This window comes from Opisthocomus hoazin, chromosome 11 (assembly GCF_030867145.1).
Source record: "Opisthocomus hoazin isolate bOpiHoa1 chromosome 11, bOpiHoa1.hap1, whole genome shotgun sequence".
Lineage (NCBI taxonomy): Eukaryota > Metazoa > Chordata > Aves > Opisthocomiformes > Opisthocomidae > Opisthocomus > Opisthocomus hoazin.
This window is the reverse complement of record NC_134424.1, coordinates 23,966,215-23,993,234: the sequence shown is the minus strand read 5'-3', so window position 1 is coordinate 23,993,234 and position 27,020 is coordinate 23,966,215. Positions and strand designations below refer to the sequence as shown.

General features: G+C 42.1%; 1 protein-coding gene across 1 annotated transcript in view; it reads right to left on the bottom strand.

Annotated features, from left to right (window-relative positions):
* RAF1 (Raf-1 proto-oncogene, serine/threonine kinase) overlaps positions 1-26,744 on the bottom strand; it is an 82,217-nt gene extending 55,473 nt beyond the window's left edge. Inside the window, exons 1-3 of the mRNA XM_075433127.1 lie at positions 26,529-26,744; positions 15,564-15,894; positions 8,326-8,403 (exon numbers count right to left, since the gene is read on the bottom strand). The gene's annotated coding sequence lies outside the window, so the exon portion shown is untranslated. The remainder of the gene's footprint in view (positions 1-8,325; positions 8,404-15,563; positions 15,895-26,528) is intronic.
* Positions 26,745-27,020: the final 276 nt, after the last annotated feature.

Sequence of the window (27,020 nt, the reverse complement as noted above, 5' to 3'; positions counted from 1 at the left end):
TTATAAAAGAAGACTTGACAAAGAGATAAAATGCTAGGTAGCCAAAGTTGAGCGGTATTATAAACAATCATTTATGTAGGTTATTAAAGATAAAAAATATTTTTCTTATTAAAATAGACAGTTTTCATGTTGAATACTGCATTCCTCATTCAAGGAAAAGAAGGAATAGCAGTTTCAAGAAAACTTTTATCAGCAAAGGACAGAATATGGAATTATTCTTTCATGGTAACTTAATGCATTAGAAAATTTGGTCTTCTTTAGCATTTTAGAATAAACAAATGTTGTTATGAATGTCAGTATGTCATACTGAAGCAGCTGTTGCTGTGCTATACAGTTGCTTGCAGATATATTATCATTCATCTTCAAACAGTCTAAACGGCTTTATTTTTAAACTTAACCTGAACTTGTTATTCTGATTTCCTACTGATATTACAAGAGTAAACAAACAGCAAAAAGGCTGCTGTTATCAGGCAGCCTTAATCACTGTCTGCCTTCATACATTTCTCTCTCTCCCTGCCTTCACTACTGCCATCAGTTCCAAAGCTGTTGCATCACCTGTACCACATTAGATGTATGCCACCCAGTATGCTTTCCCACTGAGAATGCCAACTGCATTTATCTATTTATAATTAAGAGGTTGTAGAGGGGTTTCTGATTCATAGAAGTTATAGAATTAGGCTAAAAAAGGTTTGCAAGTTATTCTTACTAGAATTAGACTCTATCAGACAGATTTAACTGATCAGTCTTTATATTTCACTAGAGAGCTTTTCATTTTTTGGCTTAATTTCCTGACACAAGCTTTCACTTCCAGCATAAGCAGTATGAGTACTAACCTCTAACAATCACAAATGATGTGCTCAAAGCAAGTCACAGGTCTGATAATGTGAACAGCAGTTCAGGTTTTTTGTCTAGGGTTAAAGCATCAGACTGCATCAGGGCATTTGGGCTATATTCCTGACTGTCACATGGAGAAAAACTGTGGACTTGTTAAAGTTCTCTGTAGCTCAGGTTTCTCATCTGTAAAGGAAAAAGTAGGAGCACTGCTATGCTTTAAGGCTTAGGTGCAACGTCACAGGATGTGTAATGCAGTCTAAATTATGGACTGCTCCCAAAGGGACAGTCTCTTCTTCCCCTTTCAGCCCCTGCTGCACGCTTCTGCCCCTTCTCTCACGCTGGATCTAGCAGTCATGACGCTGCGTGGCGAGTCAGATTTTTCCATTTTCATGACTAACCGACACTGCTTGATCAATGCAAGGGAAGGGGCAGGAAGGCCCAACTAGTGGATGAGGTGTGCAGAGACTGGAATCTCCCCATTTGACAACAGCCTACAGATCCAGTTACTTGGTGTGTGAAACTGCAGCCTAAAGTAGTTAGAAACTCTGTGATCCCAGAAACAGTGTCTTTTTGCATATGCAAAGTGTATCTCAAAGGCTATACCTGCTTACCTGTTTATCACACTGACATAAGCAGCAATATTATTGTATACAATCAGAGCTGAAGTTGCTAAATTAGGGGGGGGGTTGTCTTTTGTTCATAAATTCCACATTATAATTAATTTACCTCTTACGCTATAGGTAGTGTCTGGTTTGAAAAATGCCCATATGGCTTCTTCAAATGTTTATAAAAAAAGAATAGGAGTAGATAGGAAGGCAAGAAAGTTTGCTGAGAAACACAGTTTTTCAAGATACTTGAGACCAAAGCAGATACATTGGAAAATTGCAATATTATGTAATAGAAGATGAAATCCTATGCAAGTGAATGCAAAGCAACAGTCTAGGAGAAGACAGCCTGCATCATATGTAAACAGTAAGGCGTTCTGGTTTAGCTCTTGTCAGCCAGATAAAGAGATGCGGGGTTTACTGCGAATAGCTCCCCAAAAATGCCAGCCAAGTGCTCAGCAACAGTTAAGACAAGAAACAATGTCAGGAATTTAGAATGAGAGCTGAGAACAGAGCCAAAGAGAGTACTTAATTGTATTGTGTAATTCAAGGATGTACCCACATTTTTAATTAATTTTGATCTGTTCCTGTGCTGTAATGAATGTTTATTAAAATCAAATGAGGAAGAGAAAGGGCAGCAGGAATTTTTTAGAGATATAAACCAGCTTCTACATAATAAGCCACTAACTATATTAGGACACTTCAGCTAGGAAAATAAAAAGATGACAGAGAAAAATGAAGTTATTTTCATAAGACAAGTGCCTCTCACATGCCTATGTAGTCGTCTCATAGGGACTAAAAAGACGGTTTTGAATAAGAATTAGGCAAACTCAGAAAGTAAGGTACTCTAGTGTCTATTTGTACACGTTTCCTATACTAGGTTCTCACAGAACTTCCGGACCGCAACAAATTCAGTGACAGATGATTGGGAAGAGTGCTGTAAACAAAGAAGGAAGTGTTTTTCCCCTACTACAACCTCCTATGTTTTAGCAATCAATGTAACATTTTCCTGAATTAGAGGCCGATTTTCTATTTCTGTGCATTTGAAAGTCTTTTATAGCGTTATGCTTACTGTAAGTTGCCTTTTGGCTTTTGTGTTTTCCTTACTATGATCTTATATTTAAAATACCAGAGCCAAGGGCTTTTAAAATATCATTTAGAAACAACTTGCACTTTTTGACAAATTACTTCCTGCAGCTAATCGTGCTCTTTTGTTCTGCTGTTTATCCTTCTTAGGTTTGGAGGGAAAAGTCCTTTCAGCTTTTTTCTTTTTTTATTAAAGTCAGTAGATTATTTTGAGTCTCTAGAATAGCATCTTTAAACTCTAAACCATCTGCAAGCATTTTATCCTTTCAGCTGTTACTTCAAAATGAAAACGGAGATTGGTTTGCCTAAGGGCACATTGTGAATTAATGAGGGAGGTGGGGAACAAAATTGAGGAGCAAAGGCTGGCAATCTGTTGTTTCACGATCCAACTACAACTTCCCCCCCATAATTCTTATTGTGTAACAACAATAATCTTCGCTTCTTGGCAACAGTTATCCTGCCGTTTCACTATACTGCCAAACACTTTCAGCTACATGAGATATGTTAGAGTTGAACAATATTGAAATATTTTTACACACCAAGATTTCATGTTTGTGTTATCTCAGTACAGACCACAATTAAAGCAGAACACGTACCCTGGTACAACTGGACAGTTCTAGAGCTAATTAACAAAGCAGGTGCCTTCCATTTGTGTAGTGGGACTTCTCACAATTTGACTACCACAGAGACATCTGTGAACTGAATTACCAGATTTCAACTTACATGCATCTCTGAAATATTAAAATACAGATCTTAGTGTTTTACTGTGTGTAGCAAGTACGTCAAGTATGATAGAATTAAACAGCAAGTTTCCACTAAAAAGGTGTATATACACTTGTTTTGAAATTAATTTGTACTTTTACAAAATGCAGCCAGTATTACAAAAATATGATCACAGTTTGTCACTTCTTAGTGGCAGCACCTCAGATTTTGTCTCCAAAGTGCACCTGAAGTACAGAGTTCTGACTAATCCATTTGACCAAGAGGAATAAGTAATCTATCTATTGCTGTACATTACTTACAGATTAAATCGTGTGCCTCTCCTAATTTGAAAGGGATTTGGGAGACAGGATTTAGATCCAGGTCTATTCTCTGAAGGCTCCATAGTTGTCAGAATCTTGATCTACTAATCCAGAACTGGCCAGGCTTTTTAGAAAAGTTATGTCTCAGATTTAGCAATGCTCTTCCTCCTTCACAAAATCCTTACAAAATTTTGGAGAGTGCATGTTTTGCCTTGCTTGGCCTTTGTTTAATTAAGTAGGATAAACACACAGCTGTTTCTCCAACACCCAGGAACCGAAGGAAAAAAAATAGCAATATGACATAAAAATACTGAGAAAAGTTTTTACAGTGAAGCAGAAATACCATCCAGTGTAATCTGAAGGGTTAAAAAGCTGTTCTGTATTTACAAAAATTTTGTGAATAACCTCAAAGGCTTTGACAGGTGCACCCTAAAGACACATCTGGGGTGTTAACTTGTGGAATAAAGATACAGAGAGTCTGTGGGAGGATGGTGGTCTCCGAGTTTTTGTTTATACGTAGCGCTTTTTTTGGCAACACAAGCAGCATTAAAGCGTGCAGCAAGTTTCTAAAAACCAAGTTTAAAGCACACGGGATTGTCATCCCAGACTGCTCACAAGGGGGGAAAAAAGAAGGGGGGGGGGAAGGGTGGGAAGAAGGAGAAATAACATTTTCCCATGCAGGTATTCTAGAAAGTATAGTAGACTCCATTCAACATAGTAAACAGACAGTTTACAGAAAAGCCAGGCTCAAAACAGAAGTAAAATGAGGAACTCTGCTGTCAAAAAATACAGAAGCTTGCTAACTAAATAAGTATTCAGTGTAAAATTTTATCATCCTGATTCTAGGAACTGAGTGATATGACCACAGGCTATAAAAATAGCCACAGAAAGGGTCACATGGAGTGATGTAATGTGAACATGGAATAAATCCTTGCTTTTTTTAAACTGAATAAAATTTATACTCAGTGAAACTCTAGGAAAAACACAAACCAACAGAAAGCGTAGTCCTAGAGCACTGAATCAGGCCAAGGGCAGCGTTTGTATGCATTTGATGCTTCCATCAGTATCCCATGGTAGAAAAATCTCATATGAACCTTGGCGTAATGGTGCAAAGCACTGCACAGAAGTAACGGATAGGACCTTCACGTCTGGAAAAGTTACTCTCCATTAAATGCATCATCATATAGCCACTGAATTTCTTCTGTTTGATGACAGAAATAGATACGGGAGTGTTAAACAACCCCATTATGAGGTTCTGTCCTCATGAAGGAGGTTCATGATTTCTCAAATATGAAGGATTTCTGGTTTGTTGCTTTTCTACCCTATGTTGTTGTAAATAAAGGTAACCAGGAAATCCGAGATGCAGCGGGGGCCAGTGGATTGCATGTCAGTTTTGCCAGCCTGCGCTCCCACTCCTGTAGTAATATGGTTCAGCATAAAGTTTTCCAAAGTCTGAAGTATTTTGTAGAGACCTTATTAAAAATGTAATCCTAAAACATATCTAAGGAAGCCAGAAAGAAAAAAAAAACAGCTTTCAAGATTTCCATGAGAATATATTGGAAAATACACATCACAGTGCTGAGCTGTGAATGGTTAAAGAAAATTAATAGCTGTACGCAGCGTGCTAATACACTAATGCAAGCAAAGAACGTCATTCCATATGCCCTGGTGCGTGAGATCACTGGCCAAGTGGCTGGATATTTCAAACCACATGAGAGGAGCATCACTCCTTCCAAGCATGGAATAAGGCCAGAAAAGAAAAAAAAAATAAAGAATTTAGAATCTCCTTTAAGAAAAACAAAAAGGTGGCCCTGCTATCAGCTGTACATGACTTGCCAGGTCTGTGTTTTAGAACTGGTCTTGAATTTAAGTTAGCCCATAAATAGATTCTGTGTTATCTTCTCTTTCTACTGCATCATAACACCGTTGGGGAGTTCAGCAACAGACTCCATTGGCTTTGGAGCCTGTCATAACTCCTGGTTGTTGACGTTACTCTTATTATCCAGCTCCATTAATTCCAGTGTGATGCTTTATGCCATTTAATTCTCTTCATAGAACTAGGTGTTAATAAAGTAGTAATGTGGTTCTACGATAAAATGCACAATGTATACAACCATATTATAGCAAATTTTACATTATAATGAGCAATAACTACAAAGGCATTGGATTTAAAGCAGTGAAGGTCTCAAATTGTGGCTCTACCAGAAGCTACTTGGTCAAGTCACCGAGGTGAGTAATTGAAATATGCTTAAGCAGATGTTAAATGCTTTACTGGCTGTGAGACTAAGGTAAGCACAAGAGAGATACTTTCAAGAATGCCAAAATTACTTTGTTAGTGAAAGTGCATCAGCTGGGAAGAATTGTGAAGTAGCAAGGTGCTAACAGGGAAAGTCCATTGTTGCCACACCTGTAGCTTCAAAAGCATTTAATCAAAACTGTGAGATTACACCAAAATTAAAAAAAAAAATCCTGTTTAAGGATTAAATCTTTTGCTTGGGAAGGGTTGTTTGTTTCTACTCCTTCAGCTATGCCCAGAAGATAAGAGGATAGCACAGGTCATTATTACCACCATTCTCAAGTTCACTTGACCTCAAATTCAGGAGCTCTTTCACACCCCCAGATTTCACTCTTCTCTCTACAAGGGGTTAGTTCTGCTTCCTGTCCTAGCCTTACTGTTGCTGCTGCTTCCAGCGGTACAGAGAGAAGGAAAGCAGCATTTCGGAAGAGTTCTGTCCTGTGGAGGGCTGAAATCCACAGTGGGGCTGGAACTTGATATCCTCACAAGGCTGGTACCAGTCCTCGCCCGGCTTGCATGATTCAAGGAAGTCACAGGACTTCACGACACTGAACTAGAAAGAGTGAGGTGAAAGAGTCAGCTCTGCTGTGAGTTCTGTGCATCAGTACAGGCTTGAGGCGGACCTGCTGGAGAGCAGCTCTGTGGAAAGCGACCTGGGTGTCCTGATGGATGACAGGTTGACCATGAGCCAGCAGTGTGCCCTGGCTGCCAAGAAAGCTAACGGGATCCTGGGATGCATTAGGAGGACTGTGGCCAGCAGGTCGAGGGAGGTTTTCCTCCCCTTCTACACTGCCCTGGTGAGGCCCCATCTGGAGTACTGTGTCCAGTTCTGGGCTCCCCAGTTCAAGAAAGATGAGGAGCTACAGGAGAGAGTCCAGCGGAGGGCTATGAGGATGGTGAGGGGACTGGAGCATCTCTCCTACGAGGAGAGGCTGAGGGAGCGGGGCTTGTTCAGCCTGGAGAAGAGAAGGCTGAGAGGGGACCTTAGAAATGCTTCTAAATATCTGCAGGGTGGGGGTCAGGAGGATGGGGCCAGACTCTTTCCAGTGGTGCCCAGCGACAGGACAAGGGGCAACGGGCACAAACTGAAGCAGAGGAAGCTCCAGCTGAACCCGAGGAAGAACTTCTTCCCTCTGAGGGTGACGGAGCCCTGGCCCAGGCTGCCCAGGGAGGTTGTGGAGTCTCCTTCTCTGGAGATATTCCAGCCCCGCCTGGACGCGGTGCTGTGCAGCCTGCTCTGGGTGACCCTGCTTGGGCAGGGGGTTGGGCTGGGTGACCCACAGAGGGCCCTGCCAACCCCAACCGTTCTGTGATTCTGTGAGTTTTGCACATGTCCATGTACTTGGGCTTTGTCTAAAGGGCTTCAGAAGAGCCATCTCCGGAGCAGCTGTAAGCACAACCCACCTGAGCACCCACAGCTACTGTCCTGCAGGCTGCTAGCCCGGTGCGGCTTTACCGGAATATGCTCCAGCTATGCCCAAAGCAGTACCAAGAGGTTCAAAGCCTCTGGAATGTAGGTCATGCTGCACAGGCAGTCTGAGAGTTTGTCTCTGTGAGACGCTAGAGACAGTTTTAGTCTCCAGTTTTCAGTCTTGCTCTTTCTTCTTTACATTTCCATACCTCAGTGAGGAAGGATGAAGCAAAGATAAACTAAACATCACAAGACTCCTGGCTATTACTGTAATGAGGACTCAGTTCTCATATTTTGGAACATATTTGGAAAAATGTTTGGTTCAGTAAGGGTCTATGGCTTCCCGATGCCTCAATTGTCTATCCTTGAAATAGGAACAGGCATGCTCCCCTGGTTCTTTCAACACTTTCAGGTGTTTATGAGGCATCAAGTTTGGTTATGAGGGACATATTCATAAGCCAGAATCCCGTCTAGCATTGGACGTAACTGTAATGTTGACAAGAAAAATACCTCTAATGCTTATGAACACCAGAAAGCTAAAAAAACCCAAGCACCACACCAACAAACTCTGTTAACAAAAGGCAAGACACTGGAAAACAGCAAAAAGCCCCTTTAACACTTTGAACAGGAAGAAGGATTAAAGAGCATACTAGAACAGAAACCAGAACTATTTACTACACGAAGTTCCCACTTCAGCCATGAATCAGCTATGTAAGCGCTGCTTTACGCGTGGTGGATGAGAGGCAGTGTACCATGCCAGTCAGACAGGAGTAAACTTCACTGGTGTTCCCGGGCCAAGCAGATGTAGGTGTCCATGCACAGTAAACTTCACACCTTGCACTCCAAAAGCATATACCGCATATCCCTTTCCACTGGGAAAAACTGGTTCTCATTTAAGTGTTTTTTTTATTTTTGCATTCTTCCCACTCATAGCATTTGTACATTTGTTCCCGACATCTGTAAAATCTCATATGTCTACCTAGGAAGAGTTTCACTAGCATGCTTGCAGCATAAACAGTCTGCTTTTTCTATCCAAAACATAAACAAGAATCAAAATGAAGAGTTACTTACTTTTCAGCATACTGAGATGACGTTATAATATTATGAACATTGCATTTTTCTGGCTAGTAGCCCTGTTTTCCCCATGGCCTGTAAAAGAAGGAAGAAAGTTAACACTCAGCTCATGTTGCAGTAGTTGCAGAGATCCTCAGTTGCCCCTCTGGCTATTTGGTCCAAAGCTGTAAGCATCTGAGAAGTGTCAAATGCAAATGCTGTCACAAATCAGCAAGTTCCCTGAAGAATAAAGGTGATGACTGCTTTGTTTCCAAGCTGTCCTGTGACATGCAGTTTTCCCTTACTTTGACTCCTCTAACCTTTAAGAAGGAGGACAATTAAACACCGTTGAGATACAGCATTCCAAGAGTTCTGGAGAACAGCAAGCAGTATTGCTTACAAATGTCTTGAAAATGTATGAAGACTTCCAGTGGGAAGCTTAAAATAAAAACTTACGTAGCAACAACTTATCTTGAATTCTCTGGCCTCATGCAAGTTCTTGTTCACATTAAGCTCTGGTCTCCTGAAGCCAGTCATACAACAACAACTCAGTGTTTAATCTTGCAAAGAGAAATTCTTCCACATGTCGTTAGTGGTATGGCTCACTCAGGATACAATCTTGGTCCAGCTTGAGGAACAGACTATAGTCCCTGACCAATTCCTTTGAACTTTGACAGTACAGTTTTGTTAATTCTTGTGATTCTACTAAGAGTAGAACGATTCTGTCCTGTGATCCAGCCAGTCTTTTGGAAATCCAGCAGCTCCAGCTCTCACATAATTTTCAGCCCTGTCTGTGGAAATGTCCTTTGACTATCTGCTACTCCCATCTCCTGGGGCAGAGCCTCTAGGTCGTTACTTCACAAGGCAGAGGGACCTTTCTTTCTCTCCTTCAGTACCCAATGTGATTTTTTTTCTGTCTGAGGTTAAACGAGAAGCAGAATCATTAATGCAGCCCTCAGAGAAGAAGCAGAAAGTGTCTAGAAGTCCAGGCCAGCCCTCGTCCCTTCTCCCTACCATTCATGGGTCAGTTGGGCTTTGCTCTCCCTCTCAGTGTGGAGGTGGACTGAAGAATGCTTGGGGTTTCTTCTATTTGACTGGAGGACTCCAGTCTAGAAGCCCTCTGAAGCCTGTGGTGAAAGCAGGTGCACTCTGCAACCCACAAGGGACAGAAGTGTAAATAAGGGCCTCAAACCCATGATTAAATGAAAGCTGGCTACCATAAGCATTGATGAGGGATGTTTTCATTAGGTGGATCACTAACTAGTGTAAGCAGATAGTATGGTGGAACAGATTGTGAGGCATTACTGGAAACCTTTATTATCAGGCAGTTTCAAAAATTCCTGTGCCCCAAAGGCAAGTTGCATTCTATACGTTCAGGAGAACTGGCAACGTCACAGACTCAAGTTCAGAGTGCTCAGGATAATAAAATAAATAGGTATACACACACTCCATATGTTTTTCTTGTCTTTGTTGCTGTTGTGGAAGTTTTCTTCCTTGGGATATTTTGGGATCCAGCCTGTGCTTTGTTAATTCTGTAATACCCAGCACCAAATTTATAGCTGAAGATATTACCCCGCTATTCAGCACTGAAAGCACATAGCTAGTATGAAGAGTGCTAGCTGAAAATGAAGTAATCGAAGTACAGAAAGTGGCATGAAGTCATAGACATAGACTCAGTCATTAAGATATAGGAAAATAATTCAGGAAACAATATTCCTGTTGGGTTTGTTTTTTCTTCATTCTCTCCCCTCCAGAAAAAATAAGAGTTTAATCTCTCCTTTTTAGTGATGTCTCCAAGACTAGACCACAAGGGGAAAAGAGAAGAAGAGTTATGATCCATTTGTTTTACCATCACAAAGCGTATTAGAGAGGGAGGAATCTGGTCTTTTAGATTCTGCTTAGTAGAAAAGGGGATGGTGCTAGGGGAGAAAGAGCTGGCTGAAAAGCCTTGAAAAATGAAGATTGCTGTGGTGCTGTATACAGAGGCTGTAGTGGGATGCTTCTGCTTTAAAGAAAGTTAGTTTTACTTTTTACTACTTTGATCTGAAGGGAGTAATCCAGGCTTATGTAAGCTGTAGTGATTGCACATCTCCTATTTCCTAGCTTGAGTCCTGTAACAGTGCCACTGTATTTGGCATCTGCAAAACAGTTCTTTCTGGATTAGAAGTTACCTAATCACGGGGTAGAACTGTTTCGGGAAGAGCCCCCTAAGAAGTTTTAGAGCATAAAGCCAAGACCATTTTTGAACTTTGTCAATAAAACAAAACAAGCATTAGGGATAAAGTCTCTTATCTACATGCTAGGTTCTGCCATAACCAAGTTGGATAACCAGCCACCAGAGCTGGATTTGGGTTTCAATAGGTCTTTCAATCTCTCCTGATAGAACTGGTTTACTTTGTATAAATACACATGAATAGGAGCAAAATCCTGAAACTTATTTTGTCCCAAGCAATTGGCCTACATTATTTGATAATATGGAATGAAGGGATGTCTCATCTAAACCAGAAACTTTATCTTGGAACACTGAAACCTTTGCTGACAAAGTCTTCACCAAAGTTAATCTCCATGCAGAACTTTTGGCTTTGAATCTCATTTTCCAATGAAAAACCATTTTGTTGAAAGATTTTGGATGAGTTCTCTTTCTGAACAAATACATTTTGAGTAAACACTGTGTAGGACAAGGAAATAGTTGAAAACCATGAGCTTCATCAGTGTCCTCCAGCAGATGCATTTTTGCAGAAGTAATTAACTTGAAGGAAATATACATACACATTCTCTACTGGTTTGCAGTTATTTTCGGGGTATAGTGAGTAATCTAACACTGCATCTGAAAGCAGCTGCAATTTATAGATGAGTAATCTTTGCATATGAATAGATTTTCATCTGTGAATGACTGATTTTTACTTCTTCTCAAAGAGATTAAGTATCTTTTGCTTCCTGTTAGAAAGCAATTACAATTTATGTCAAAAATTCAGTATTGAACACTACAGTTAGATTGGAAGCTGTGTTTCATTCTTGCCTTATTCAGTTGCTTTTGCTATTACCCAACAAATTCCACTGAAGCAGAATCTTAAGGCCCATCTAGTGATAATTTATGGGACTCTAAGCAGTTATGTGAATACAAGAGAGCCTGAATGTTTTGAATTACCTTTGTGCTTGCTTCAAACCAGATACATAATAAGTCTTTTTTCATTTGAGTCTTTATAATAGATGTTACAGACAAAATGCCTGTGTTGCGTATGCATTGTCTGAAGTCAGAGGTACAGGATACAGAAAGGTGGGACTTGCTGCAGTGCCTCATAATCAAAGGGGCAGGGTACAATAGCATTTTTCATATAAATTGATAGTTAATAAAATAGTGATAAAATAAAGGTGTGGTGGGTGTGGAAAATAGAAAGAGAGGCAAACTGGATAAGAAGTATTAGTGTGAAGGGTACACTGGTACTTCAAGCACAAAGCATTCATTTCACGTGATGGTCCTACTGACTCCATGGTTCATCTCCAGTATCTTTGTCCAAAAATAAACACTTTAGTCAGTAATCTCTTTGATTTACGATGATCCTGATCAGAATATGAGTGCTTATTATGTACCATAGCATCTATTTAGACTTAAGAAAAGTGGTATAACGACCAAATTTGAATCTGGACAGTTATATAAACAATATTGTACAAGTTTCTGATTAAGACCTAAATGTGTGGACCTGGACAGGCTGGAAAGTTGGGCAGAGAGGAACCTCATGAGGTTCAACAAGGGCAAGTGTAGGGTCTTGGACCTGGGGAGGAACAACCCCATGCATCAGTACAGGCTTGGGGCAGACCTGCTGAAGAACAGCTCTGTGGAGAGGGACCTGGGTGTCTTGGTGGACGACAGGTTGACCATGAGCTAGCAGTGTGCCCTGGCTGCCAAGAAAGCCAATGGGATCCTGGGATGCATTAGTAGGACTGTAGCCAGCAGGTTGAGGGAGGTTCTGCTTCCCTCTACTCTGCCCTGGTGAGGCTCCATCTGCAGTACTGTGTCCAATTCTGGGCTCCCCAGTTCAAGAAAGATGAGGAGCTACTGGAGAGAGTCCAGCGGAGGGCTACGAGGATGATGAGGGGACTGGAGCATCTCTCCTACGAGGAGAGGCTGAGGGAGCTGGGCTTGTTCAGCCTGGAGAAGAGAAGGCTGAGAGGGGACCTTAGAAATGCCTCTAAATATCTGCAGGGTGGGTGTCAGGAGGACGGGGCCAGACTCTTTCCAGTGGTGCCCAGCGACAGGACAAGGGGCAACGGGCACAAACTGAAGCAGAGGAAGCTCCAGCTGAACACGAGGAAGAACTTCCCTCTGAGGGTGACGGAGCCCTGGCCCAGGCTGCCCAGGGAGGCTGTGGAGTCTCCTTCTCTGGAGATATTCCAGACCTGCCTGGGCAAGGTCCTGCGCAGCCTGCTCTGGGTGACCCTCCTTCAGCAGAGGGGTTGGGCTGGGTGACCCACAGAGGCCCCTTCCAACCCCTGCCACGCTGGGATTCTGTGTAAAACTTGGCTTTGGTTTATGTAACAGTTCTTCATTAGCCCGCACTCAAGATTTTGAGTAATTCTGTGGTGAAATAATAAATTTCCCACAAACCCTTGTTAGCAAATAATCTTTGAATAGAAGTAGCATATGCTCATGTGAGTTAGAGAGTCACAGATTCATCAGCTCTTTAAACAATATTAATTGCCTGCATACTCCTGAAGGACATTAGGCTGCCATGGCATTCCTTCAGCTGTCTGTCTGTAAGGAGAGTTGGCTCAAAGAAAAGAACCAGAAAGAGGTAGGCAAAGCATTTATTTTGGGGTTTGAGACTTTGAGGAAAGGACTGTGAGCTTCTGGCAATATGTGAAGGAATCCAAATGCAAAGCCCATGAAAGAAACCAGATTCAGAAAGGTGCTGGAAAACGCTTTGTGGGAGGCACTCACTGGCAAGGTCGGAGACAGCAATTCAATCCAGGAAGCTGCCAGGAGACTGAGGTGGGTGGGTTAGGTGGAACCAATTCAGGTTTTGGTTTGTTTTTCCCAGCGTTGCACTAAGCTAGTTCTCACAGCTTCATTCTGGTGAATGGATACGTCATGAATCAGCAAGATACTATAAACTTGATGTTGAAATTGAGGGCTGCCTATCTGCAAAAAGATAGCTTTTATCATCGCTCACTTTTGTAGCCAGAGGAAACGGTTCCTTTACATTGCAGCCACATTCTACAATAGATGCTCAGGTGGCATCTGGTTCAGTTGCCCTCTTACATCCCTTGGCTATTATTTTCTTCTGCGCAGCAGAAAGTAGCAGCAATGTGGAAAAACAGAGGAGCAGGACACTTAACTATCCTAGTGTGATCTCAGAGATCTGTGTATTAGAATGCGCTCAGAGAAAGATTTTTATTGATAGAATAGAGAAGTGATAAGGAAATTATTTCCCTTGCATTCACTCTCATATACAAAACTACAATAATCTGGGTTCTAGACAGATTTGAACTCCTCGTAAAGAATTGAATCTTGTGTAAATCTAAAAATAACAACAATAAAGTAGCATATCATTAATTTGAGCATTCTTAATAGTCTTTTGGATACAGGTTCCTTCAATTACATTAGGAGAAAGGAATGATTATCAACTCTGTTTGTTGTGGTGTTTTTTTAATCTCAGTAAGTAGGATCATTGACTTCTGTAATGAAATCTAGTAGTATTTTCACAGGAATAGATTTGCTACAAGAATCCCCTCTTCTACATGCCCGTACACTCCCAAAGCACCACCTACCATTCACAGTACAGGGGTGGCAAATTTGATGGGAAAGAGTTGATTTGAGCAGAGGAAGATAAAATGGCCAGTTAGGCTGGACATACACTAGTTTGTAAACTAATGGCAGGGATTGTGTAAATTCCCAAGTTCTCATTGCTCGAGTCAGTGTTGCCACATAGGCTTCAAGATCTGCATACTTATAAAGTATTTCTAAACGGTATTTATTTACTGTATGAGCCAAATACATTTGAACAAAACACAAAACGATCACAAGGGTCTCCTATGTACCTTGTGAAAACAAAGAATTAGAAATGTCTCCAGTCCATGTGTAGAATTAGTTATGGTCTTTAAATGCTTTTCACAACTGACATAGCACCAGTTTATCATACATTAAATGCTTAGCTCTCTCAGGATAATAACCATATCTTTTTGTGCTTCGTGAGCAATACATGATATTCCGTTCAAAGTAAAACCATATCCACAATTTGAAACCCTTGCCCATGACAAAACAGGATTTAGAAATGTTTAGCCAACTTTAGTATATAATTTGAAGACAACCAGAGCTGCTTCTGCACCTTGAAAACATTATCTTTGATTAAATAGTGATTACAATCTTCCCTCAGATAAAAAAAAATTAATATATATGCATGCATATATACTTATACAAAATCAAAGCCTTGTACTTACTGCATCTTCTTCTGCATGTCATCTGATAGCATTGGGAACAGATCCCAACATCCCAGAATGCAGCCTGGCAGGTATTAGTCTCCTGCTTATAATGGGCTCTCTAATTGCAATGCATTTTTTTCCCTTTTGAACTAGCTAACTAACCTGTAATTTTTCTTGGTATCTGCCCAAAGGTAAACGAAGCATCTGATACACCCAAGGAATTCCTCATCTGCTACAGGTGACTTCAGATTGGGAGTTGCCATCACCAAATAAGAATGAATCTGCATGTAACCAGGTTTCAGTAATATCCCCAGGCAAGCCAGATCGCTCATGCTTCCATTTTTATACTGTTTATTAGTTCTTATAAGAAGAACAGTGAAGCCTGCACACTAGTCTCCTCCCCTGAACTCCAACACAAGATTGAAGCTGAGAGAGATTCTGATCATTGAGCAAGTATTGACTTGATTTAATAAGACAAGAAGAACCTCAACAAGCACTTGCAATCGCTGCTGCTACCCACTAGCTTCAGGTGCTTAGCAATTCAGCAGAGCAGCTATGAGTATGCTTAAGTTTGACCCACTTTTTCTTCCCCATTTTGCAAAATCAGGGTTATTCTTCTTATTTTGCATTTGACGATTTGCACCTAGGTAAATGCATTACGATGAAATATCTTCCACTGTCACAATTTGAAAAGATTCTGCTATTAGTATGCCTAGCTGTTAAAAGTCAATGCATATGTAAAAGTGGGGAGGAGGCTGCGGCATTAAATGCAAATTAGCATGCAGTAATAATGGATCTACAGCAGGGAAAAAAAAGGCTCGAATTAAAATACTAACTTTTCTTCTCTTTTCCTCGTTTTGAGGAACACTGAATTTTTCCTGCCTTCTGTTCCTTCAGCTCTTCCTGTAGCCTCTTCTTCCTGGGGAGTGGCAGATGAGAAACTTACTGTCCTTACCAGCTGTCTCTTTTCTCCAGATTAAGGTAGTAGCTGCTGGCGGCCTACTTGTGTGTCCGTGGACGAAAGTCTGCCCTCTCACTGAGAGGGTGACCACGCAGCTTCTCAAACAGCAGAAGCACTGTGACCGGTATAGTACCTTTTCTTCAGCTGTTTCTTCTCCAGTGGAGATCTATGTTCTGCAGTGCACCAACTTCATGGGCTTCTCCTTTCTGCAAGAGCATAGAGGGGAGGCAAAGAGGTTGCTGTCTTTCTTTCTGATTTTTGTTATCATGCCCATTCTTTCATTGTGGCCTCTGCCTTGTTCCACATGTGGGAAAGTAGACAAGAATCCTGAGAGTGGTATAGGACAAAGACAAACCAGGCTTTTCACTCGATATACATGAGCTTTGGGTAGCAAGTAAGACAATTCTCTTCTAGGGAGATGAAATGTTTCCCTAAAACGTTACCCATCTGGTCTACTGGGAAAGATAATACTGAACTAGAAATGCACAGTAAAGATAATACTGAACTAGAAATGCACAGTCTTCCCCCAGTAAACCATTTCCTTTTGTTTGTCGTCAGTCATTAGACAGGCCCTGTGCATGCCACGGTATAGCACTGTTCTGCCTCTGGACAGTCCTTTTTTTGTACTACTAGCAAGTCTCCACTTACCATGGCAGATGGTGCAGACTCGAATTAAAAATAACACATTGCGTGTAAGTCAAATGCAAAATCCTGTAGTGAAGAAACTAGATTCAGAAATCACGCGCACAATCTAGACAATGCAGGGTGAATGTTGCCAAACGTGCTAAGACGATGTCTGCCAGTACCAGTGCCTTTCTTTAAAGCACAAAGCCATTTCAGCACACAGGTAAATTTAGTGACATTTTTCTTTTATATTTCTGGTGAAATATTCACCTTCCTAACTATGATTCTCATCAAGAGATCAATGACTTTTACTTATATATTTAAGTACATTTAAAAAAAAAAAAAAAGTATGAGCTAGACATTTACCAGAAAAATAATCAATCCCAAGTACTTGAAGTTTGGCTTTTGGAAGGCACAGAAAGTACAGGATTTATAATAGAAAGTCTGGGATAGCCTTTACTCTAGATAGCAGTGAAATTTCAAGCTTCTGTATCCAAAACTGTTTCATGTCATTTAGTTCTCATAACTACAAAGTTTGTTTCAAATCGACTACAGATTTCCTAACAAAAAAAGTTTGAATAATTTTACATATGAAAATTAAGGAAAGATACTCAGTTTTAGCTAGCTTTTTTAGGTACCAGTGAATTGGTAGACAAACAGATTAAATTCTAGTTTCCTAGTAAAAATAATAAAATTATTTTGATGTATGTGATAAGAAGTAAAGTAACTCAAGTAAAAGTGAGAAAAAATAAGATGATGGTTGGGAAGACTTAATTTCAGCACAGCTTAAGAAAATATTGTCCTGGTATCCATAAATTCCTGGTTTTAGTGCAAGCAGTTTTTCTCCATTTCAGTTCACACTTGAATTATAAGTGATACACCACGCATGAACAGGGGGAAGCAGGCCGTGGTTCGGTACCAGCCTCTGACACAACATGCCCGGCTTGGAAGAGCTTTCAACACTAGCTGACATGTTCAGGACCTCTGCTTAGGAAGAGTTTAAGTCCTGCACTGTCCACCTGCAGGTCCCCCGTTTTTAGGAAGAGAAAAGGACATTGTCAGTCTTGTGGATATTACAAAGCCGAATCATCTGTTTCAGAGAGCTTGTTGGCAAGGAGCTCTGTGAGGTGATTCTTTATGTGTATGGTGCTGCTTCGATCGGCACATGGATACAGTGGGAAAGTTTGAAAGATTGTAGGTGTGTGTGTAGCCATTTTACAAAATCAGAACCAACCTACGGGTGCAGCTAAAAATACCTCTGTGTAAAATTCGGTGAACTCGTTAAAAATGCTAGTAAAGTCCCAGTGTCAGAGGATGTGAATCTGTCATTGTTTAGCAAAAATATTTATTCTGTTTTTTGCTTCAATACAATTACTTTAGTCACTATTTCAAAAATGACAAAAAAGATGGAGATTTGGGTATTGGCTTCTATAATGTGGTTCAGCTTTTAGATTTTTTTCTCCAGACTTCCGTGTACCCAGTTTTATTTGTATGAAAACAATATTTGTGCAGGTGTCTACCTGGTGTTTGGGGCATGCCGAACCAGGGCTTGCCAAAACTCTGATTTTTTTTACTTTCTTTTCCTAACCAAACAATCATTTCGCATACCAGAGTGTTTGGACACCAGAGGGATGTGTTCTTCCCTTTCAATAAATGTCCACATTCTTTATGGAACTACTTATGCTTTCTTGTACTGCAAATGAATAAGGGTACAAGGTAGAGGAGAATAAAACCTTGTGACAGAATTCTGGAATCTTTCTCTGCTGCCTCCAAAGTAAGAAGATTTCTGTCTTAACCCCCTGCCACTTACTGCTGCCTGATACATTCCATGGTAACAAAAGCTGATTCTCAGCAAATTTGAGACAAGGGAGAAGAGTGATCCCTGGCTGGGAATATTCAAAGGAGGGAACAAGCTAGGGATCTTCAGACATGAGGTTCTTTAAGCAGGGACTTCTGTACACCTTCTGACATCAAAATGAGCAAGTATTAAATCTGAGAATCAAACTGAATCAAATCTGCTTGTATTCAATTGATTATAAAAGTTAATATAATTCTGAATATCAAAATGAACAGGTATTCAATTAAAATTCCAGTGTAGTATGATTAAAAATGAAATAAAACCAAACACATCTTTTGTGGGAGAACTGCCTAAATATAATAGGGGTTTGTGCAAGGATCACTTCAGTGGCAAAGGGAACACGGTTCATTGTCTTGAAAATGCTTGTCCATCCTTTGGCTTTGCATGCAGCTGCTGCTCTTGTTTATAGGTCTGCTACACTTCCCTCTCTTAGCTTTCCCAGTAGGACTGATATAGTATCTTTGTGCTTAGGAGGAAAAGTACAGTCAATATTCTGATGTTTCCCCACCTGAGAGAGAGGTACTGGAAGGAGCACAGAGCACCCCAGCGCATGGCACGATCCATACTATAGGAACATGCAAAAAACAAAAAAAAGATGGCATTCAGGTTTCACAAATGAAGTAGGTGGCAACCACATCAACTACAACAACAGAATACAGAGTAGCTAGCAGATGAGGGAGTGCTGACTTAAGCGTGGTATGCAGAGTAGATAGCCAACAATATTAATCTAACATATTGTGAATGCCCAGAATACTCATCCCAATCCTTTTGCTTTAGATTTTGACAGAGTATGGGATATCTGCCAATGAAATGAAGTACAGTAGAGCTTTGGAGCTTAGAAAGAAAAAGTACGGTAACCTAACATTCCAAAAAAATGTCTTACTACATTTCTATTTTGTTATTCTTTCTCCTACTGCCTGATTAATGGTAATCTGTTAATGATTTGGATTCAACTGAACTGAAGTTGGCAGTATAACTTGACATGACTATTAATTTGTAAACTCCTTCTTGAAAGCAGATGACAAACAATAGGTACTTCATTGTCAAACGCAGGCACCTGTCACTGCCAAGGAAAAGGACACTGGGCAAAGGGGTTCTGAAGGCTATCATTTGGCATAGGTCTATGTTTGCAAAAAAAAAAATGCACTTCCAGTCATTTGGGCATGGGGCTTTTCATGGAACGATCTTGATTAGCTTGCTTTCCTAAGGAGAGGAGCTTATGTAATGGTTCAGTCTATCTCTTGCTCCAAATTTCAAACATATTTGACACATGAGCCAAGGTTTCAAAAATAATTAAATTTCTAAAGTTTCTTGGTAGCGAGCAACTGAAGACAGAAAAAAAGAACCATATTCATTCCCCAGCTGAAGGAAACAAAGAACTCAGAAACCAACCAGGGTACACTGTAGTGTTTGCTGTAGCAGGCTGGCCAGTCACCATTCACCTAAAGCCGAATCACCCACAGTATGTGAGGCTTTTGCCCTGTGGGGGTGACACTGAAAAGAGAAACACAGTTAAGATAACCTCATTTATTACAGTGGGGAGCAAAGGTGCTTTATGGATGAGACCATATAAATCTGTAGTGAAGCTGCTTTAGTTTTGCTGCTCATAGAGCAATGTTAGGGGTTTTGTTGAAATGTACTCTAACACTCAAAACACAATAAGCACGCTCTTCTTGTTCTTAAAGAAGCATGGAACAACACTCAGCAGATTGTACCACAGCTGAGGCACCAAATAGTTAAAATACTGAGTGGAAGTATACACAACATTTTGGTCCTCGGCTAGAGGACCACAGATTATTTCATGTATGAATGGGCAAGGGTGGGTAATAAGTTTTGATTTGTCTCTCTAAGATCATTTTGATTCAGCCAGGTTGCCAGAGAATGAGAATCTGAATGTAGCTGCTGAAGCGGCAGTATGTTGATTCAGATTTTTCTGAGGAATAAAAGCAATGCAGTGATACAACTGTGCAGGAAACTTTGTCCGAAATCATAAAATGCTTAACTTTTTCTTTCCTTGTAGCATGGCCCTATCGGTGTCATTCCTTTTTCATTTGTTGTTCTCAGCCTGGATTCCTTAGATAACTTTGCTAGAGACTTGAGTTTTATTGTAGATATGGAAAATTGCCTAGAAGTTTTGCTCCGTAGTTGTTCTGGCTGCTTTCCAGCCTTAGTAACAGTCAAGACACAACACATTCAACTTGCTCCAGCAATCATTCTTTCAAATAAGGCAAAAAATAAAGGACACCATACAAAATTAACTCTGCTGCTACCTTAGTTAATGACTTCAGAAACCAGTAAAAGTGAGTTGCGACCCAGACCTTCGAAGGGCTAGTTCTAACTGCGCTATACTGGTTATGTGATCCTAAAGTATAGCAACAGGTAAAGGTGGCAAGGTTGGTATAGAGGTCAATAAGCGCTGCTCAACACTGCAGATCTTTGAATTACTAATGTTTCTATGACCATCCAATAACCAAAGAATTTTGGTAGCACACTGCAGTCTGTGCACACATTTAAGCTGTTCTCGGTGCCAGTTTGGCTAGTGCCTGCTGCTGACAGTAGGGAAAACGCAGGCAGAGACACCCAGGCTATACTAGACAACTCTGTTAACAAAAACTTATCTGACTTCTCTGAAACATTTATGGCTACATACAGCCAGAAGAGAAAGTACAGAATAACAGATGAAGTTACATGAAGCATATAAAGACAGCTAGATTTTAAAGCTGTCTGAGAATATGAAAGATAATGTACGCTATACATCCAAGTGGTATGGATAACCATGCCCACGTGACATTTCCAAACATAAAAACCTGATTTCTGTTGGTTATTCGTTTGCCAGCAGAATTTTCATGCTTGGTCTCTGCCCTCAGGTGAGTGCGTGTATCTGCGTGTGCATGCGTCCCTATGGGTAAAACAGCAACAATTAGAGAATCCCAGAATGGCAGGGGTTGGAAAGGACCTTTGGAAATCATCCAGTCCAACCCCTTGCCCAAGCAGGGTCACCCACAGCAGGCTGCACAGCACCGCGTCCAGGCGGGGCTGGAATATCTCCAGAGAAGGAGACTCCACAGCCTCCCTGGGCAGCCTGGGCCAGGGCTCCGTCACCCTCAGAGGGAAGAAGTTCTTCCTCGTGTTCAGCTGGAGCTTCCTCTGCTTCAGTTTGTGCCTGTTGCCCCTTGTCCTGTCGCTGGGCTCTCTGGGCACCACTGAACAGAGTCTGGCCCCATCCTCCCGACACCCACCTTTAAGATGTTTGTAGGCATTTCTAAGGTCCCCTCTCAGCTGTCTTTTCTCCAGCCTGAACAAGCCCAGCTCCCTCAGCCTTTCCTCGTAGGAGAGGTGCTCCAGTCCCCTCACCATCCTCGTGCCCTCCGCTGGACTCTCTCCAGTAGCTCCTCATCTTTCTTGAACTGGGGAGCCCAGAACTGGACACAGTACTCCAGATGGGGCCTCACCAGGGCAGAGTAGAGGGGGAGGAGAACCTCCCTCAACCTGCTGGCCACACTCTTCTTAATGCATCCCAGGAGACCATTGGCCTTCTTGGCAACAAGGGCCCACTTGTTGTCCACCAGGACACCCAGGTCCCTCTCCGCAGAGCTGCTCTCCAGCAGGTCCGCCCCAGCCTGTGCTGGTGCATGGGGTTGTTCCTCCCCAGGCGCAGGACCCTACACTTGCCCTTGTTGAACTTCATGAGGTTCCTCTCTGCCCAGCTCTCCAGGCTGTCCAGGTCTCACTGAATGGCAGCAGAGCCTGCCAGTGTATCCACCACTCCTCCTAGTTTGGTGTCATCAGCAAACTTGCTGAGGGTACACTCTGTCCCTTCATCCAGGTCATTGATGAAGAAGTTGAACAAGACTGGCCCAGTACTGACACCTGGGGAACACCACAAGCTACAGGTCTCCAACCAGACTCTGCGCCGCTGATCACAACCCTCTGAGCTCTGCCATTCAGCCAGCTCTCAATCCACCTCACTGTCCACTCATCTAGCCCACACTTCCTGAGATTACCTGTGAGGATGTTATGGGAGACAGTGTCAAAAGCCTTGCTGAAGTCGAGGTAGACAACATCCACGGCTCTCCCCTCATCTACCCAGCTGATCATGCTGTCATAAAAGGCTATCAGCTTAGTCGAGCATGATTTCCGCTTGGTGAATCCATGTTGACTACTCCTGATAGCCTTCTTTTCCTCCACTTGCTTAGAGATGACATCCAGAATGAGTTCCTCCATCATCTTTCCCAGGATGGAGGTAAGGCTGATCGGCCTGTAGTTCCCTGGGTCCTCCTTCTTGCCCTTTTTGAAGACTGGAGTGACACTGGCTTTTCTCCAGTCCTCAGGCACTTCTGTTCTCCAGGACCTTTCAAAGATGTTGGTGAGTGGCTCAGCAATTATATCTGCCAGCTCCCTCAGCACTCGTGGGTGCATTCCATCAGGGCCCATGGATTTGTGAATGTCCAGTTTGCTTAGATCACCTCTAACCCAATCCTCCTCAACCAAGTGAAGGTCATCCTTTCTGCAGGCTTCCTCTCTTACCTTCAGGGACTGGGATGCCTGAGGGCCGGCCTTAGCAGTGAACACGGAAGCAAAGAAGGCATTCAGTAACTCTGCCTTCTCTGTGTCCTCTGTCACCAGGGCACCCACCTCAATCAGCGGCTGGCCCTCATTTTCCCTCGTCTTCCATTTGCTACTGATGTCCTTGAAGAAGCTCTTCTTGTTGTCTTTGATATCCCTTGCTGGATTTAATTCCAGGTGGGCCTTAGCCCTCCTCATTGCTTCCCTGCATGCTCTGACACTGTTCCTGTATTTCTCCCAAGTGGCCTGTCCCTCTTTCCACATTCTGTAGAGCTTTCTCTTCCATTTGAGTTTTGCTAGAAGCTCCTGGCTCATCAATGCAGGTCTCCTGCCTCCTTTGCTTGATTTCTTACTCAGGGGGATGCACCAGTCCTGAGCATGGAGGAAGTGATGCTTGAATAGCGACCAGCTCTCTTGGCCCCCCACCTTCTAGAGCCCTAACCCATGGGATTCCTCTAAGCAGGTCCTTGAAGTGGCCAAAGTTAGCTCTCCCGAAGTCCAAGGTTGCGATCCTACTTGCCTTGCTTCCTTCATGCAGGATCCTGAACTTCATCTCATGGTCACTGCAGCCAAGGCTGTCCCCAGACTTCACATCCTCGACAAGCAATTGCTCAGGAAGGAAAAATAGTCAACTTTACTCTGTTAAGCATTTTACAACTATTTCTCTGAAGCTGTGGTGTGCCCAGCCTTTCAAGAAAGTGCTTCACATTCGGTGAGTTGGTTGCTTTGGTTAAAGCAGACTAACTTGCAGACTGGTAAAGTTCCGCTTGCTGGACATCCACTGGTTTTATTTACAGGCTGAATCACTTGTTCATTTACAGAATAATTAACAGCATGGGCTTCTCCATGGGCTGCAAGGGGCCAAGACTGCACCCGTTATCCTTTCTTATGGTGGAGAGAAAGTTTAAATGTTGAAGCCTTGAAACTTAAAACATCTGTGTCAAACCTCTCAAGAAACTTTCGCGTGTTCCCCAGAGCATACCCCATGATCACTGTTTGTGCTTTCAGAGACATGTAATAAAGGCAGGACACAACACCCAGACTTTACATGAGACTTTTAACATGTTTACTCTTTACTTAGAAGGCACATCAGAAAAAAGATAAGATGAAGAAAGAAATTATATTCCCATCACCTAGTTTCCTCACTACATTGGAACAGGTCTGGGACTACGCTAAGCGTCTTTCAGGTTTCTACAATTCTTTTTTGCTGATCTTGACCTTCCTTCAGAACTTTGTCTTTCTGCCGCCCTAAATGTTAGTTTATTTTTACATCATTCTGTCTTACAGTTACACTGGATCTTTCTGGTCCAAAGGCCTGCTTGTCTCTTCCTCTATACTGCTCATAGCTTCCTGTGAGCTTCAGTGAGTCTGTTTGGGTCCCCTCACCGCTAGTGGAAACTGTGTGTCCTTGAGCAACCTACTTAGCCTCTGCTTCGGTTCCCCATTTTGGAAAAGAGGAACAGGTATTTCATGTCCCCTACCTTTTGTCTCGGCCTCTGTTGCAGTTATAGGAAGAGGTAGGGTAGGGTTTCATACAACACATGTAGTAACTTATTTTTACTGAGCGGTGAGTGAAGGATTTCACAAGAACATGGACACACAGAGGGAGAGAACCTGAACACACACAAGACTGAGGGAGTTAAGTTACAATTCTGAGGTAGGTGAAGAATTTAAAGTCAGGCAGAAACTCCAGACCTTCCTGTGTGCTCAATATCCTGGCTGACACAGGCTTTGACAAAGGAGGATATTATTGCTTTTCTTGCAACTTCTGACCTGCTGCCAGGTATTGTCCAATGGTGGACAGTCATCAGAAAGCTTGGGATTATTTTTTTTTCTATCAAGAGGATATGAATGACTTGTTTCCTTAAAATAAATCCGAAATAAATGGCTGAAATGTATTAGACCTCAGACTAGCTAGGAAAAAAATGGAAAACCTAAATCTTTGGCAGTTGAGTTTGACACTTTTCTGTTCTAATGAGAAACCCAGCCTATTCACTCATCTTTATTAAACAGAGGCTTCAAAGGATTTGTTCTGTAGGTGAAACAATAGTTAGATGAGGGATCACAGGAGCCCAGCAGGGCCGAGCAGCAAGAAGGCGAACCTCTGCTACACGGGTACGGTGCCCGGCTCAGCGGGGCTGGGATGCTGCCTTAGCCTGCTGGCTGTTTCACATCAGCTGTGAGTCCATGCCCAGACTCTGCCTTGAGTTGCCTAAATCAGGCTCAGGAGCGTGGTGGCATGCGTAGCGTACAGAGCCGTGTGGTTAGTGCCTTGGTGCTCTCAGAATCTCCCAGTGGAAGGTGCACTTAATCAGCTCTTTGAGCTGCAAACCTGATGTGCTGCAAAACTACAAAGGCATCTGCCATGTGCATATGCATAAGTAACAGGTATTTTGCATGCTTATTTTTAGGTGTTTTTTGTTTAGAACACACGCAGCCTGAGACATGGTGAAACAGCTTCAGATGCCTGCCTGATTGTTCCATTAGCTTTTCCTCTGATGTAAATTAAAATATATAGGTCCAAATTTCTCCTACAAAGTTACTGAGGGAAATTAAGAAATGAAAATTAGCAGTACAGTTTTTAAAATTTTTGGCTTGTGTCTTTGTTATGTGTTATTATAACATTTTAGCTATACTATTAGAAAACCATTAGCTTGTTGAACAACAGACATTTTGTCTAAGAGTATTAGAAGGAACCCCAACAAAAATACCCATGCCGTTTTAAACATCCACTTGAAGCTGGCAGGAGATCACCTCTAGGTTTCTTTAGAAAGCACAGTGTGAGCTACTGTACTTAAGATCAAGAACCAAAGCAAATCTAAAAATTGCATAACACAGAAGGCCGAGGAAGTAAGGTACTGAGTCCCATTGCTTCATCCACTGCAACAGACTCCCTTGCAGCAATGCATTAAGAAACTGAAGAGGTAAGATGAGGCATTGCAATATCTCAGCAGCATGAAACGGGGCTGGTTCAGGTACACAGAGCTGAACTTTCAGTTTGGTGTGAAGGAGCAGAGCTTCACAGCTCTCACAAATGCTAATGAGTCCCATGACTAAACTGGGGCATACTTGAAAAACTCAGTCCACAACATACAATCTCAATCATCATTTGGAAACTTCTGACCTGCGTGCAAACTTCCAAGGAGCTACCACTGCAGACACACTATCACTGCAATTACGGGTAGCCATGGAGCTCCAGTATTGTGTATATGTAATGCACTGTTATGCAAACATACATCTACTTTTAAACCTCAGTTTCACAGTCATCGTGGTTTTAATTTCAAAGCATCAAAAAGGAGGCAGAAATAGCGTCTCCTGCAAATAGACCTCGATTAAATCTAGAAAGGATTTTTACAAACAATTCAAACACAGGCAGTCTGAAACCCTGAAATGGAACCATGCTGGTCAGGAAAGGACAGCCACAACGCACGTTGCACTGAGAAATGCAACTTTGTACTTGGTAAAACTTAATTCTTTTGCTTGTTTAATATTTAAATAGGAAAAGACAATTGCAAAGATTATTAGATTTTTCCTCAGAAAATGAGGAAATTCCCACCTAATTCTTCTTATGAGGTTCACAAAATGCCCCTTAGAAATAGCACTTGGGCTTTTCTGTCTGATCTCAGACTAACTAATTTAACCGTGTGAAGCAGGTCCAGCAAGTATTTAATCCTGACGCTTTAGCCTGGATTCACAGATTCACTAATCTGCCATATGTCACTGTACAATTGAAAGCCCTGCAATAGCTGTGAAAACCATTTCCCCCCCCTCCCCATCCTCCCAGAGACTCACCAGAGCCCGAAACTTCGTCCCACACCCAGCTAGCCCGCTGGCACAGCCGGTAGCCTTCTGATCCGAGGGAGAAATCCCGAGGCTGAGACGGGACCCGGGCTGGGAGGATGGCTGCAGACAGAAATCGAGTGCACCCGGGGTTAACCGTTCGCAGGGAGAGCACGGCGAGGCGCTGAGGCAGTCGGAATGGTTCGCCTCTCGAAAGGCTCTAACGCATTCTTTGTGTTAGCAGAAATACCTGGACCCACGGGCTGGGCTCTTCAGTGTCACATGGGTGACAGAGCTAAAAAAGGCAAACCCATAGGCTGAATTTAAACTCACCCGGTTTGTTAGTGCTTTCCCCTGAGACTGCTTATGTGCCTCTTCCAACTTTTCTACAATTTTCCTGGAATTTTAATATCCCGCTCTCTTCGGTTTCATACTTTTTCACTCTTTTATTTTTAGATTCGGTATTGCACAGTGGTCTGTAAAGTCTGCTTGACGCCAGCAAAT